This window comes from Dermacentor albipictus, chromosome 1 (genome assembly GCF_038994185.2).
Source record: "Dermacentor albipictus isolate Rhodes 1998 colony chromosome 1, USDA_Dalb.pri_finalv2, whole genome shotgun sequence".
Classification (NCBI taxonomy): domain Eukaryota; kingdom Metazoa; phylum Arthropoda; class Arachnida; order Ixodida; family Ixodidae; genus Dermacentor; species Dermacentor albipictus.
In genome coordinates this window covers 30,801,512-30,817,943 of record NC_091821.1, presented here as the reverse complement: position 1 = coordinate 30,817,943, position 16,432 = coordinate 30,801,512, and the positions used below count along the sequence as shown (strand labels likewise).

At 45.6% G+C, this 16,432-nt stretch overlaps 1 protein-coding gene across 3 annotated transcripts in view; it reads right to left on the bottom strand.

Annotated features, from left to right (window-relative positions):
• Positions 1–16,432, bottom strand: part of LOC135906061 (QRFP-like peptide receptor) — a 748,894-nt gene that overhangs the window by 367,228 nt on the left and 365,234 nt on the right. The gene's annotated exons all lie outside the window — the stretch shown is intronic.

Sequence of the window (16,432 nt, the reverse complement as noted above, 5' to 3'; positions counted from 1 at the left end):
GGTTACGCGGAACAAAAGTGTGACATCGTGGTTAATATACAAGAGTTGTATAAGTCACTAGGTGGGTGCTTTCATATAACGATTGTAATTATATTGAGGCCTCAATATACATTGAGGCCTCCATTTAAGCACACGGACGCTTTGGCCACCATCGAAATGCGGCCGCCGTGGCCGGGATACCATCCCGCGACCTCGTGCTTAGCAGCGGAACACCATAGCCTCTAAGCGACCACGGTGGATAGCAAGTTTCTTATGGTAGTTCACCGCTACGCCTGCGTTAGAGCTCCGAACTGCTTACCGTCGAAAAAAGCAAAAAAAGTAAATAAAAAAAGTGACAAAAGAACATGCGAAAGACGGCCGCTCACAAGGCACCGGCTCGCAGGGCTATATATGTCACTGGTGCTCATGGCAACGTGACAAAAGGAGGGGACAGTGCGGTGGACGTCATGGACGCTCTTTTTCCGCGTCAGTTCAACGTTCATGAAGCCTTTCAGAATGCAGTTTCACTTTCGATAGCTCTTCTTCACTCAGATTTTAATGTCAGAAACGGGCTCCAAATGTTTTGTTTGCTTTAGCCACCTAAGATCAATTATTGGTAAATAATATTTTCCGGCCCAATGATTCCTGTAGGAATCATATTGGTTTGCAGGAAATGTTCGATATCGAGAAAAAAATAAAGGAAAATTATGAGTGTGAGAGAGTCAGCAATCTCAATTACACATTTGTTGACTTTCTGCCACCGATAAATATGGCTCCCCCTGAAATTTATTACACGTCCGTGCGTCGCATCACGCTTACGTTCGGCCTCTGTGCCGTACCCTCGGAGCTTGTTGCCTAACGCATATAACCTGCCTTGAGTGGAACGAAAACGTTCTTCAAATATCCTGCAGCCATATTTCACATCATTATAATATTGAAATTGGGAGCTCTGAAAAACATCATGTTGCTTACAACACACTGAGCTTTAGTACTTACTGAAAAAAGCCTTCGATTCATTGGCGAAAATTCCAGCGGCAATTTTTCCTTCATTTTCCTCTGGCTTTTGTTGTTCAAGGGGAAGTCATATAAAACTGTCACTTCATTTACGAAAAATGTACTGGAAAGGATTAGCTAAAGTTCGTTAATTACGCACATAACTGAGCAATTTAATGTGTATCAATCGGTAAACTGGAATGATGACGATAACGTCAGCATTATTTATATTGATCTAATGTTTAAACATTTGGTGCAATTAAAAAAAAAACAGCCTGTGTATAGCTCTCTACTAAAAGCCGATACAATGATAATCATGATGAACGTTTGGGGCAAGTGCCTTCGGTGTTTAAAGAGCAATTTTTTTCACTTTTTCAAGGTAATGGAATTTTTAGGTTCCCGAGACCCCTCCTGTCAAGCGTCTGATAGAATTGTCCCGCAAACTATAAAATAATTTCAAATAAGGAAAAAAAGCGCAATAATGTAACAAACCTGAGCGAGCAGCCGAGCGAACACCCTTGTGTGGCATCACCAGCGGCACATCAGCGAGGAAGGCCCGCAAAGCATGTCGCTCTCGCCCGCGGGGAGAACCAAAGCGGCGAAGAGCAGACGCACGGCAAATTCGTGACCGCGCCCGACCTTCGGGTGACAATGTTAGCTGCACCAGGTCTGTCAAATAGTGACACATATGATTTCGGCGAATTCAATAACCACGAATGGCCGTGCTCAATCGACCAGCCGCCACGACCACCTCACAGGCAGCGCAATTGCGCAACATATCGCACTGCAACATGAAGACCAAGGGTAGCCCTAACCAGTGATTTTATGCGTGCTACCTGCTGTTTTAGGTGTTTCGACCCTCCTCGGGAAAGCTTTTTGCGAACTCACATAAAATGTCGTGGAGCAATGCTTTCCGCATTTGTGTCCTATAGAAGAACGCAGCTGACAGCCCATAAGCACCGACCGGTGCACTTGTTTACAACGACAGGTACAGCGACCGCTCGTCGTTCGCTTGAAATATAATGCTAGCCGAGCATCAGTGACATCAAATAATGTCAGAACATACCAAACGCGCAGATTTTGTGCATATAAGCACCACTGCATCACTCTGAGTCGCGCTGATACAGTCATCATCAGCCTATTTTATGTCCAGTGCAAGACGATGGCCTCTCCCTGCGATCTCTAATTACCCCTGACCTGCGCCAACCGATGCAACTGGCACCCGCGAATTTCCTGATTTCATCGCACCACCTAGTCTACAGACGTCCTCTACTGCGCTTCCCTTCTCTTGGTACCCAATTTGAAACCCTAATAGCCCAACGGTTATCTAACCTGCGCATAACATATGACTTGTCGAGCGCCATTTTTTTCTCTTAATGTCAATTAGAATATCGGCTATACCCGTTTTCTTTCTGATCCAAACCGCTCTCTTTCTGTCTCTCAACATTATGCTCAGCATTCTTCGTTCTGTTGCTCTTTGTGTGGTCCCTAACTGGTTCTCAAGCTTCTTTGTCAGTCTCCAAGTCTGTGCCTCATATGCCAGCACTGGTAAAATGCACTGATTGTACACCTTCCTTTTCAATGATAACAGTAAGCCTCCAGTCAGGAGCTGACAATGTCTGCCGTATGCGATCCAACCAATTTTTATCCTTCTATGAATTTCCTTCTCATGATCAGGGTTCCCTGTGATTAGTTGACCCAGGTAAATGTACTCCTTCACAGACTCTAGAGGCTGACTGGCGATCCTGAACTCTTGTTCCCTTGCCCGGTTATTCATCATTATCTTTGTCTTCTGTATATTAATCTTCAACCCCACTCTTACACTCTCTCTGTTAAGATCCTCAATCATTTGTTGTAATTCGTCTGCAGTGTTGCTGAATATTACATTGTCATCGGCAAACCAAAGGTTGCTGAGGTATTCACCGTCGATCGTTACTCCTAAGCCTTACCAGTTTAATAACTTGAATACTTCTTCCAAGCACGCAGTGAATATGATTGGAGAGATTTTGTCTCCTTGCTTGACCCCTTTCTCTATAGGTATCTTCTTACTTTTCTTGTGCAGAATTAAGCTTGCTATGGAATGCTATGGAATGCTAAGATATTTACGTAAGCGGTCTGTGCTCCTTAATTGGGCAATGCCTCTATGACTGCTGGTATCTCTACTGAATCAAATGCCTTTTCGTAATCTATGAAAGCCATATAGAGAGGCTGACTGTACTCTGCGGATTTCTCGATAACTTGATTAATGACATGAATGTGATCCATTGTAGAGTATCCCTTCCTGAAACCTGCTTGTTCCCTTGGTTGACTAAAGTCCAGTGTTGCCCTTATTCTATTGGACATTATCTTGGTGAATATTTTACAGAATACTAGGAGTAACCTGATCGGCCTATAATTTTTCAATTCTTTAACTCCTCCCATCTTGTGGATTAGTATAATGTTTGCATTTTTCCAGTTTTCTGGGACCCTTGCAGTCGATAGACACTTCGTATACAGAGCCGACAGTTTTCCGAGGATTATGTCTCCTCTATCTTAGATTAAATCGACTGTAATTCCATCTTCTGCCGCTCTTCCTGGTTTCATGTCCTGCAAGGCCCTTCTGACCTCATCGCATGTTATAGGATGGGTTTCTGCATCCTGTTCATTACTGTTTCGAGTGGAGTTATCCTGAGTCCCATGGGTACTGCACAGGTCAGGATAGAATTCTTCGGCTGCTTTTACTGTACCTTCGAGATTGCTGATGATATCACCCTGCATATCTTTCAGTGCATACATCTTGGTTTGTCTTATGCCAAGTTTCCTTCTCACTGATTTCAGGCTGCGTCCATTTCTTACGGCTTCTTCAGCCTTTCTCACGTTATGATTTCGAATATCACTTATTTTCGCCTTGTTGATCAGTTGTGACAGTTCCGCGAACTCTATCTTCTCTTACCATAAACCTTCGAAAACAACGAGCGGGAGACCGTACAGTATGGTAGCGCTGTTATGCTGCCTACTCATCATTCTTCGTATTCTATTCATGCACACAAATAATGCATTCCGTAAAGCGGACATATACTGGGACTTTTCGAGTATTATAATTAATTTACATAACGCGTAGTTTTCTCGCGCAAACGCCGATGCCAGTATTGACACCGTTGACAGCTAAACAAGGCAGTTGCTCCGTTGCTGTACCGAAGGGGCCTCCGCTTCCTGCCCATTCGAGATGTGAGGCAAACAGTGCGCCCTTGAAGCTGAATAATGAGCCAGCAAATACGTAAAACTACACCCATTTGCGCAGTCACATTTAATCTACGGAAGTTACGGCAAGTAACTTCCGCCTTCGAGAAAGACAATGTACCGATATTGATAACACGCCGTGTCGTCGTTTCTATAGCTTTTTGCGTGTGCATTGTACGAAATTAAGAAAGGTTTATTTCAAATCTGCGTGGTCAAAACTGAACTACAGAGCAGTTTTCTTCATCCCAATGACTTAATTAACTTCAGGTCATTCGCTCAGGTCCGCCGCCAGCAGTATAGACGCACGAACTCAGCGACTGTGATAGGCTTAACCTCGGATGAACGCGATCGACAATGGCTCGAATTGTGTGTGGATGTCGAGGGCTGACGTTCGTGCAGCCAAGAGCGCAACACCACTTGCCACCTATCTCTTGCCCATCCACACGAAACGTAACTGTTCGCGAGAGCAATTTCTTACGCTAAACACTCGCTCACAATCACCAGCTCACTCTTCGACCCTGTCGTCTGTCAGCCATTCCCAGCGTGCTTTGCGTATGTGGCCTTTTACATCATAATACAATGTGGCCAATAGCTCAGGAGTTCGCACAGCAGGTCGTTCGAGTGAATAAATAAATTCATTTGTAAAACATCTGTGCAACATTCAAGCCTGACGTTTTCAAGAAATGATGAAAGTGTGCAGAAGAACGCACTCAATTAATTTCATTGAGACCCGCTGGTGTCGAAAAATCGTAGGTGCTGACTTTTTAATTATCGTTTGAATTCGCCAACATGTAAATTGTATGGCACCTTAAATAACCTCTGAATCAGCATTTATTTCATGCTGATACAAAAGCCTGCGAAATGCGCAATATATAATATATATGCGCGCTGGCGTGCCGCTGCTCAAGCGCCTCCAAGAAACCTTGAAAGATATACGGCTGCATTCGTTTATTGCCGCATCGTATAAGGCTGTCATGTTGGATGGCTCGAAAGGTTTCGCGACCTAACTAGCATGGTGCGATAAGCGTCAGCATCTGCAGAGGCAAGAATATTGTGCTCAACCATGAGGCACTCGGTATAGCAATGTAAATGAATGCTCGCGCCTTTGGGCTGACTCTAATTGCTGTCGCTCTTTGACGACTCCGCTAACTTCTGCTGCGTGTTAACTAAGGTGGACGGCGTCGGCCGTGCACGCAGGAGCCTCGAAGGAAGGAACTTCACTCGTTGGGATCCGTTTCGAGACTGGTTTATTTACAAAAGAAATTGAAGAAAGGAGAAGGGAAAGGGAGAAGAAACGCAAAGACCACGTTCTCCTTTGGGCGCACCTGGGGCGCCCGCGCCTCGCACTGAGAGGGCGGTTCGCCGAAAAGGCGGTGGAACGGATCAGGTTGTTGGTAGCTGCGCCGGCTGGCACGTGCTGCAGTGGGGCGCCTCTCGTCCGTTCGCCGGCTCCCTCTTTCTCTTGTGTCGTCGGTCCCCCAACCACGGGTGCAACAATGTTTGCTGCTCGTTTGCGACTTTCAACATCCTCCCCCGCAATGAGCGCCGGCTCATTCCCGGCCACCATTGTTAGCACAGGCTGGCGCCTCACTGAGCTCGAGTGGGTACAAGGCTTGTACGGGTGGTCGCAGTTCGCTTTGGTTCGGGAGAAGGATCTTGCAAGCACGTATTCGGCCATCTCTTTCTGGAAAAGTCTGCAAAACACGACACATTTTCCACATCTGGCGTGGAGCCCGATCATCCCCGAGGAGAACTATGTCTCCCTCACCGATGCCTCTTCCTCTGCCTGGCTTTGTAACATGCGCTGAGCGAAGCTGCAGTAGGTATTCGCGTCTCCACCGTTTCCAGAATGAGTCAACAAGCCTGGCGCTTCTCTTCCATAGGCGTGTTAGTGTCTGTGCTGACGATTTGACTTCGGTGGTCTCTCGGAAGGGAGGCAAGCTCGTTAGCCTGCGACCGACTAGGAAATGTGCTGGAGTCAAGGGCATAAGCTCCCCCGCGTCCGACGAGACGAAAGTCAGCGGACGAGAATTTACGGTCGCCTCGACTTGGGTTAGGACCGTGGAGAGGCTGTCATGGTCAAGGCAGCTCCTTCCGAGCACTCTGCGAAGGGTGGCCTTCACGGTTCTCACCATTCTCTCCCAAAAGCCACCCCACCACGCCGCTCTCTCAACAATAAATTTCCAACTGATATTTTGTGCACTAAAAAAGGACTGGACCTCGCTTCCCTTTATGGCGTGGAACATCTGGTTCAGATCTTTAGATGCCCGTTTAAATGTCAATGCGTTGTCGGACAGAACCGTCTTGCAGATTCCCCTCCTTGACACAAATCTCTTAAACGCCATCAGAAATGACTTCGCCGAGAGGTCTCTAACAAGCTCCAGGTGAACGGCTCGTGTTGTCGCACAAGTAAACAAAGCAACATAAGCTTTGTGTTCGGACCCGCTATCATCGTAGAATATGGGCCCGGCAAAGTCGATACCCGTCGTCTCAAATGGCTCAGCCTGGGTCATTCTGTAGGGGGGAAGCGGTGCAGTGGGCTCTTGTGCAGCTCGGCAACTCTGCCTTGGTGTACTTTGATACCACAAAAAGCGGACAGCGTCGCGTTCACTCTCTGCAAGCTCGATTTGAAGGAAAGCCTTTTCTATATCGGACATTATGGCCACATTATGAACTCGGAATCGAATCAGGATGTCCGCTAGGTTTGGATTTAGGTTAGGTCCTGCGAAGAGGACGTCATTCAGTGACAGCTTCCCCGGCGCTGTGGAGGAGGCATCGAATACGTCTCTCAACTTGGTTGTTTCGCTACTAGGCCAGAGCACACCTCGGTGTGGCATGTAGTAAATGGGCCCCAGCGGGGCCTCACCAAGTTCGTTCGCTTCCTCGGTGTGTCCAGCTTGCAGGTAGTTCCTGATTGCCTGATCGTAGTCTAGAATGGCTTCTTCATGTCGCAGCAGCTTCGCCGTTAATGAGCGATGTCTGTGCGATGATGTGCTCTGGTTGTCCGTCAAGTCTGACGCGTTCTCTTTCCATGGGAGAGCTACTTCGTGTCTACCGTTCTTGTGGGTGATGGTTTCTTCAAAGACCCGCAGAACGCTGTCGTCTTTGGCAGTCAGCTGTACATCGTCGACGATCCCAAGGTGCTCCATCTTCCAGAATGATCCTAGTTGACGAGAAATTTCGTCGGGTGCTGGGCTCACGCCTACCCGCATCACTCCGGTGGTTCCTGATAGTGGCTGGAATGCCGCAGGTGGGACGGAACCAATCTGGTATGCTTCCTGCTCTGACGCAGTGCTTATCACTGACGGAGTTGTCGGCCGGCTCTCGTTGGCTGTCTGACTCCTGAGAGCTCTCCTGATCTTTGTTTTGAGGAAGCAGATCTTCTCCGTGTATGCAGCGCAAGCTTCTAATTCTGCATCTAATTCTTGAAGATCTATCTTCTTTTCGATATTCTCGTTAACAGATTTCAATTCATCTGCTTGTTCAAGGAGAAGGTCGAGGCGTTCCTCAAGCTCACCGACTTTGATGGTTGGCGATTGCAGTAGGTCGCTGGCCGCTGCGATGATTTTCTGGATTGCTTGTCGCAGGGCAGCTTGCTTCTTCTGTAGTCGTTCCATAGCGCTTTCGATGTCAGCAGGCGAAGTATTCCCGGGTTTCGGCACCAAAAAATGTAAATGAATGCTCGCGCCTTTGGGCTGACTCTAATTGCTGTCGCTCTTTGACGACTCCGCTAACTTCTGCTGCGTGTTAACTAAGGTGGACGGCGTCGGCCGTGCACGCAGGAGCCTCGAAGGAAGGAACTTCACTCGTTGGGATCCGTTTCGAGACTGGTTTATTTACAAAAGAAATTGAAGAAAGGAGAAGGGAAAGGGAGAAGAAACGCAAAGACCACGTCCTCCTTTGGGCGCACCTGGGGCGCCCGCGCCTCGCACTGAGAGGGCGGTTCGCCGAAAAGGCGGTGGAACGGATCAGGTTGTTGGTAGCTGCGCCGGCTGGCACGTGCTGCAGTGGGGCGCCTCTCGTCCGTTCGCCGGCTCCCTCTTTCTCTTGTGTCGTCGGTCCCCCAACCACGGGTGCAACAATGTTTGCTGCTCGTTTGCGACTTTCAACAATAGCATTAATGTTCGCGTATCATAAAACAAAGCTACAAAAGAAATTCAAACGATGTTAAAAAAAAAAACAGTGCGCAAAAGAGCACGAAAAAAAGGCAGCTTTCAGAAGAACAGAGAAGAGCTACGCAGGAGTTTATTTCAATAAAAAATAAAACAAAAGCACGTAATGCGTCTCAGCCACCCACGAAGAAGCATCTAAAGGTGCAACGGGTTCAGCCATTTACCCCTCTCTTGAACTCCGGAAAAGATGCAAAACAAAGCATTTTTTTGCATTTTTCTTTGTCGCAAGCTTCTTTTATGTGAGGATATGATGACATCATGAAGGTGCGGTAAACAGTGACGTTTTACGCCAGTTTTGGGCGGTTATTTTCCACTACCACTTATAGCACGTGCTCAAGCAGGTTACCGTGTGAAGCCAACACAGTACTTGCTTCGTTCCAATACTTGTGCTCTTGCATATTTAACCAACGACGTTGGAGTTTCGAAGCAGAATCTGCTTATTTTGGCCTTTAGGGCATCCGATGTGGTAGTTTTGCTGCTATACACGCGATCTTTCACGCAGCCCCGCAAGAAATCTAGCGGTGTCATGTCCGGCGACTTTGCAGGCCGGGGTACAGGTCCGTGCCGGCCAATCCATTGTCCAGGAAAAAGCTTGTCGAGCCACGCTCGAGACTGACTACTACTATGCGCAGGGGCACCATCGTGTTGAAACCAGATGTTCCGAAGGTGCGGAAGGGGAACTTGCAACAGACGTTCCCGGGGACCTCGAGGATGCGCTTGACGTTGCGTTGCATCGTTAGTGTGTTGTCAAAAAGTATGTGTCCGATGATGTTGCCATCGAAAATACCGCACCACACATTAAACGACCAGTGGCATTGGTGTCGTGTTTGTGTCAGCCAGCTGGGACTCCTATCACTCCAGTAGTGCGCATTGTGAAGATGAACTTGTGCGTTTGTGGAGAAATTAGCCTCATCCGGTCCAAAGCGCGCGAGTGCGAAAGTCCGGTTCTTCTTCACATTTCATGAAAATCCAATTGGCAAAGCCAAGTCTGTGTTCATATTCTCGGTCTTCAAGTTTTTGATGAAGATGTACATGGTACGGGTGCATATTTTTAAAAATCCACCACACTGATGACTTTGAGGTTCCGGCCCCCGGACTGGCGTCGCGCACACTACTGCGAGGGTTAGAAACAAAGAATGCCAAAACATCCGTTTCCACTTCTTGAGCTACTGTCACAGTCCTGTGTCGTTTCCTTGTGAAGCTACCCGTCTCGCAAAGGAATTCGTACGTTCTAAGCATTGTTGACGCACAAGGGCTTCCTCCACAATGTCACATCCGGAATAGCTTGGCTGCCTTCCTCTTGTCACCGTGCGGCGCCCCAAAGCGAGGATCATTTTAGCCTTCTGATTTTGAGTCTGATTTCTGATTTCGTGAAGGGCATGACTGTCTCCTTGAAGAGCCGGTCACCTGGCGTGGTATCGTTGAGATCTTCCCTTATTAGACGGTTTTAGTTGAGCGTTTGCAACCGAACGTAAAAGCATTACGTACGTAAAGAAATAGCGTCGTCCTCACTGCGCATGCCAGGAACGTTATTGGGTTTCTGCTCTTTACGCGCGCTATGATAACGTATGTGATTTCGCGAGTTTAACGTGCGTAATTTTTGTGGACGCTAAGCAATCATCCGTCAAGCAATCAAGCAGTCATCCAGTTAATTTCTTAACAAAACGTCGTTTCATGCTTTGAAGCACACAAGTAACTGGAACGCCAATGCATTTCTCCGCAAAGTTCAGGAATTTATATCTCGAAACTGGTGCCGTCCTGAGAATTCGTTTCAAGTGGATCCTCCTTGCGAAGTCCACTGCTAGAATTTGTAAATTGCAATATGGGTCATAAGATAATTAGATAGAAAGTTAATTAGTTCATTCTTGTTAATTAGTCCATTTCGCATTTCAGTTTTTGGTGTACGTGTTATACTAAACGAAGTCGACGATAGAATACGATCGTTCTGCAAAATTTGAGCAAGAACAGTGCAGCGGTGAGCATCAAATCTTTTTTTTTTTAACAATCGCGGCCAAATATTCAGGACCCTGTATGTTGCATAAATTTTCGCGCGTACATCTTAAGTATCTTATGACCCTTCTAGCATTTCGTACTGCAAAATAACGACTGAACAAGGAGAGAGAAGCAACGTGCGTCTCAAGAAGACACCGCCCTCTACATCAAAACACGCGATTCTTTCAGGTGCAACTTCAACAGCCTGATGAATGAACATCTCAGGCCTTTCGGCATGGCTTTGACGGGACAGTTCCTCTGGGAATTTAGAACTTTGTGCTTTGTTTAAAACGGTAGCAAGCTTCCAATTTAATCGTGCTGTAGCTTACGGTTGAGGAGTCCACTTCACGACGACAGTGATTTGCTTTTGCTTCGCACACGTGTTACTGTGCACTCATTAGTGCTCAGGGATTACTGTCTACAGGTTAGTAACTAATCCAGTGGCAAAATAAGCGATGCTTCTCGATTAGACCGCTTTATCTCGCAATCATTAGGACTGCCTACTCAATCTTAGGTGCAGTCAAACCGCCTACAAAGGAGCTCCTTGAATATTTCACCCAGAGCTGCTCTACCGGTCAAGTTACAGCTGTATTTTCGCATGCTTACAGCTACAATTGTATTCTCTCAATCTGCAGCAGAAACGCGCGGAATACTTAGCTGCTATTTCAACTGCGTTCACTTTGCGTCAGCGAGTTCAAATTAGTGCATGGCACTCACGTGTTCTTTCTTTGCCTTAAACCTAATCCGCGAGGCATCTTAGGCAGCGGAGAGTGGTCGGGGAGAACTTGTTGCTTAAGCTCGCTTGTCCTCTCTTAGCTACGTGGACGTAGAACCAATTAGGCGGACCGTCCAGTCGGCGCAGGCTGCGTTACTCAAAAAGGGCGCGAGGAACCGCTCAATTATAACTCGGTCTGACATTCACGTGGCCTAAGTAGTGCAGCCAAAGAAGCAGCGTCAGAAAGCCACTTTTTCGCAGCAGTTGTGCGCTAACTAAGTGTCGTACCTCACCCCACCCGTCTTCTTCTCACAGGCTCTGTTCTTTCCTATCTCCAGGCCACGTATGAGCGGCCTCGTTCACATCAACAAAGCGTTCGTACACATGTAGATATACATACGCGTTACCGAGCAACTCAATGCCTGCAAAGTTAAGCACGGTGTCAGGTTTTCTGGCACGCGTAATTAGGCGTGTGCCCGGGGGACCGGCGGCACACTGCTTTCCTAATCTTAACAATAATTGGAATTTACCTAACGAAAGAAGTGCGTAATATTTTTTCGACGCACGATAAGGCATCCACACTATCTTTTTTTCGTTACTTCTCCTCGCCCGATGGTTACTCTGATGTGCTTGGCGTTCCTAGCGACAGTACAACAATTTGCATCCACTTCTCCGTCTGCGATGGGTATAATAACTTAATTCTGCAAAAAAAAAGATGAAAAATGGGTCCATCAGCAGAGACGGGAAATTTCCGGGAGACGGTCTCGAATTTAGGAGCAAAGGGTTCGTGCTCCGTGGCGTAACACTGCAGTGGCCCCACTGACTGGTTGAAGGTGTTGACTTTATTAGTGCAATGTTGGCTGGAACTTGAAAATAGACACCCCCATGAGAAGGAGTCTACATGTACAGTTTTTTTTATTGAAATGAAAGATTTTGACATGAAGTAGAATGAGGGAAGGGGGGGGGGGGGAATCTCGTACTTTTTGAAAGCAAAAAAAAAAAATTAATCGAGAAGCGAGCTTGCTAAACTTTGACGTATCCTCGATGGTGTGGGCTGCGTGTTTACGTCAAGTTTATATTCCCTAAGCTTAGGAACAGGATAAAGTATAAAGATGAATTGTTGTCATTATTAACATTATTATGAGAGTGAACTAAGCGCAGTCGTATCCACTGCCATTTATGCTTCCAATTTCAGTAGAAAAAAGTGAAGCTGGAAATATCTTCCAAGACGCACTTATGTTTTGGTTCGCAATGCCTGCTAATTGATCAACACGTCACAAATATGAATGCTTCCAAATGAACGAGGTTTAACGAAACGAGTCGTGCAGGAGGGTACGTACGACGTCATTTGCACTTGATAAAATATTTAGCGTCGTGCTAACGCTTTATCGTTACCCGCCGTGCTAGCTTAGCGGCTACGGCGCTGAGCTGCCGAGGTCGCAGGTCAGACACCGGTCAGGGTGGCTTCATTTCAACGCGGGCGAATTGCAAAAATGATCTTGCACTTACGCTGACGTTAAAGAACCCCAGGTCATCACAATTATTTCGGAGTCCCCCACTACGGCGTTTGTTATTATCAGATCTTGGTTATGGCGCATAAATCCTGATAATTTAATTAATGAACTTAAAATATTATCGTTACAGTTTGTTCTTCTCACTGGTGCCATTTGCGGATGCGCAGCTTGCAGCCTGGTGACGTAGTCAGGACAGAGTGATCGTTCAGCATGCTGAATCGTTGAACTAATATTTTGCCTACCCTGCTGTATATAATTTCAGACGAAGCATGGAATGTGTTTAAAAAGTGTACAAAGTGTGCTGTTCCGAGGATACTTAAAGCAGAAACCAAAGGGCCTCATTTTCACTTTCTTGTACAACAACGGCAAACTCTAGGGTCGCTTGTTTTGCTACGCTGCAATGGAATCCGAGCATTGCGTTAAGCAAACACCAAGTATAGGCGCCAAACGTGTGCAGCTCTTATATTGTTTTGAGTGTACGGCGCAATTCATCGAGAGAAAATAGATGCATTCGTCGTATGGTTTCATTCAGGCAGTTTTGGATTCAGATGCCGCCTGTGACATTGTGGTGCCTACGTTGAATATTCAGTGTTGAGTAGGCACACGGCAAAAAAATTACCCAATAAAATACTCAAGTACAGACACCAGACGAACGAACGCACATTTAGCCCACCGTCTCTAAGCACAAACTACCACTGGCCGCGCAGCTCCCTGGGCAGGCCCGGCTGAGGGCCACGGGTGTGCGCCCCTGGAAAAGACGATAGCCACGACGGTGGTGTTTGCTTTCAGAACAGCTGGCCTCGTTGATGGGCTCGTTTTCAAAGCTTCTTGCAAATTTTTTTTATTAAAATGAAAATTAGAAGAGGTTGGCGCCTTTATGGTGGCACCGGCTACTCTTTATCCCTTGGCAAAGGAAGCAAATTTGCGTATAAAGGGAGAATAGCGACACAATATATGGCACTCGGTAGAACACTGGATGAATAAAAAATATACAGTCCAACAGTACGTGAGTCGCGAAGTTCTGAGCATTAGGTCAGTCCATGTACGCATATATAAAGTCACATATTTCTAACAGCCATAACACACAACACATGTAATGCACTGAAAGTACAGAACAGAATTATACATATAGCTTAAAAGTTGCGATCACCACATAAACCAATTACAAACCAGGAACAACGTTTGTGCTACTCATTTAGCGTATTCGGATCGTCTGATACCTAATATTTTTCAAAATGTTGGTCTCCTCTAAAAACTTTTTCAGAGCAAGAAGCGCTCTATTTTAAGGCCCGCAGTTGGCCATGGGTCAAGTATCTTTTTTAGAGTGAATGGTCTTCTGTCTAATATCAACAAATTTGCTTGCAGTACCCTTCTTTGTGGATCATATTTTGCGCGCTCGAGGAGAAGATGATGCACATCTTCTTCTGCATGGCCAAAAGAACACTGTGGACTAGAGACACCTTTTCTCCTGCACAAGAAGTGTTTAGTGAATGCAGTACCAAGACGCAGGCGGTGTACCAATGTTTCAAATTTTCTGTTGTCTCTTAGAGTTTCCGGCATTGATAAGTTTATACATGGGTCTATAAAGTATAACTCAGAGTTTTTAGTTTGCTGGTCAAACCAGGTAGTTTTGCTGAGGCGACAAGAAATTTATCTCAGGAGCAGAGGGACTTCACTACGCAATATAGGAAGATTGGTTGTCTCCGCGTTATTGTGCGCCAGATTCACAGCTGCGTCCGCTGCAGTATTACCAGGAATATTGCAGTGCCCAGGTATCCACTGGAATGCAATGACATGGTTCATTGCGCTTGCTTTTGTAAGTTCTTTGAGTGTCTCATACAATAACAAAGTGTTCAAAGAATTTTTCTTATTGCTCTGTAGTAATGTGAGAGCGGCTTGCGAATCGCTAAAGATAACCCATTTTTGCGAATGTTCTTTTGATGTTATGAAACGCAAAGCACACAGGATTGCAAATAGTTCTGCCACGGTGGAAGATGTCTCTCGGCAAGCCGACATATTTATTCTTGCAAATTCGTGCAGCGAGTAAATTTCATTCAATGTCTCTCAGAAAAGCTGCGGTATATAAAATCAGAAAAAAGAAGAAGCAAACAGAAAGCCTGCCTGTCACGCAGGCAGGCTTGTGTTCTAATTTAAGCTTTTTGGTCGCGTTTCACACCGTGAGTATGCGTGTTAAAACACAGCTCCAACAACATACTATGACACGCAAATTTCGGTGGCCGCAATGACATGGAGAAATATTGTGGCGCGCAGGAAACGCCGCAGAACTCGCGAAAACGGTAGAATGGAGAGAGGGCGTTGGAATTTCGACTGGATGAACTTTCCATTGCATTGCCAAGAAAAAAAAAACTTGATAATTATGGTCTGCAGAACGTCACCTATAATAAGTTTCTTATGAAAAACTGCTACGTGTCTCACGCACCTTTTCGGCGGTTTCTGAAGTATCTGGTTAGAAATATTGTGCCGTTCAGGCCAATGTGGGTCGTGGCGTATTGATTAACGGATTAAATGCGATCGTATTTATACGCATCGTAAGATCACCTTGGCATTCTTATAGTTTTAGGACAGCGTTGCTTAAAGGACGAGAACGTGGAGAGAGAAAATGATTTTGTAGTTTAAGCTTATATGTGCCGGAAAGTTTGGTGCCGGTGGTAATTACGGAACCGCATATAGGGATTTATACAACTCGCTTTAAAAAAAAATAATTTTTTTTTTGTTAAAGACAGTGCAGTGAAAATTAGGTCCCTTTTTCCGGTGAAATTGAGTATAAATGAGTGATAATCATTGATCTAGTAATTATGAGTGTTGACTGCTTGATCTCAGAACTAAATACATTAAAGCATTATTGAAATCACGATTATTATTAAAGGCTTTTCTTTCGGCCGAAATGCGGAATAACCCTTGCTGCTTTTTCACCGACATGTATACCCCATGCGTATTTACACAATAACTGTATGCAGGCTCACAAACCGCGCACTAAACAGAAATAAATGCGCTCACTACTAACATCCGTTTCCGCTATCGCTAGTGACAAGGAAAAAAACAAAGAAAAGTGACTTTCCAAACCACAAAGTTGACTCAAATAAGAAAAAAAGAATTGAGTCAGCACTGTTAGCTAATAGGCTCATAGGTCTGGAAAAGCGCCTGAACTCACAAAATGGTACTTGAGGCACCTTCATTTTTTTTAAACTTACAAGATACATCTCAGAACAAGCTCATGAGTCATCCATAGATTTTATTTGATCTTATAGCGCGTTGATTACGAAGGATGATCCTTAAAAAGTTACCCACGTATATTTTTGAGCGAGCCCACACTGCCGTATTTCATTATAGGCCCGCAACATTCAGCATTTATAATCTTGCTGCACGACATCTGAGCACTTCCCGCATTGAAAAATCGGCATCATATTTCGTCGGCTGGAGTATTGCTCACTGGCATTATTATTATTATTATTATTATTATTATTATTATTATTATTATTATTATTATTATTATTATTATTATTATTATTATTTCATTTGAAAACATATATTCGCCGAAAGGAATGGAAAGAAAAGGAAGCAGCAGGTTGGCATGCTGGCATGAAAAAAAATAATAAATAAATTATGGAGTTTTACGTGCCAAAACCACTTTCTGATTATGAGGCACGCCGTAGTGGAGGACTCCGGAATTTTCGACCACCTGGGGATGTTTTAACGTGCACCTAAATCTAAGTACACGGGTGTTTTCGCATTTAGCCCCCATCGAAATGCGGCCGCCATGGCCGAAACTGGCATGCAGACTTGCAAGAAATACACGCAGCGCATACCACCTCTATCTTAGGCAGAGT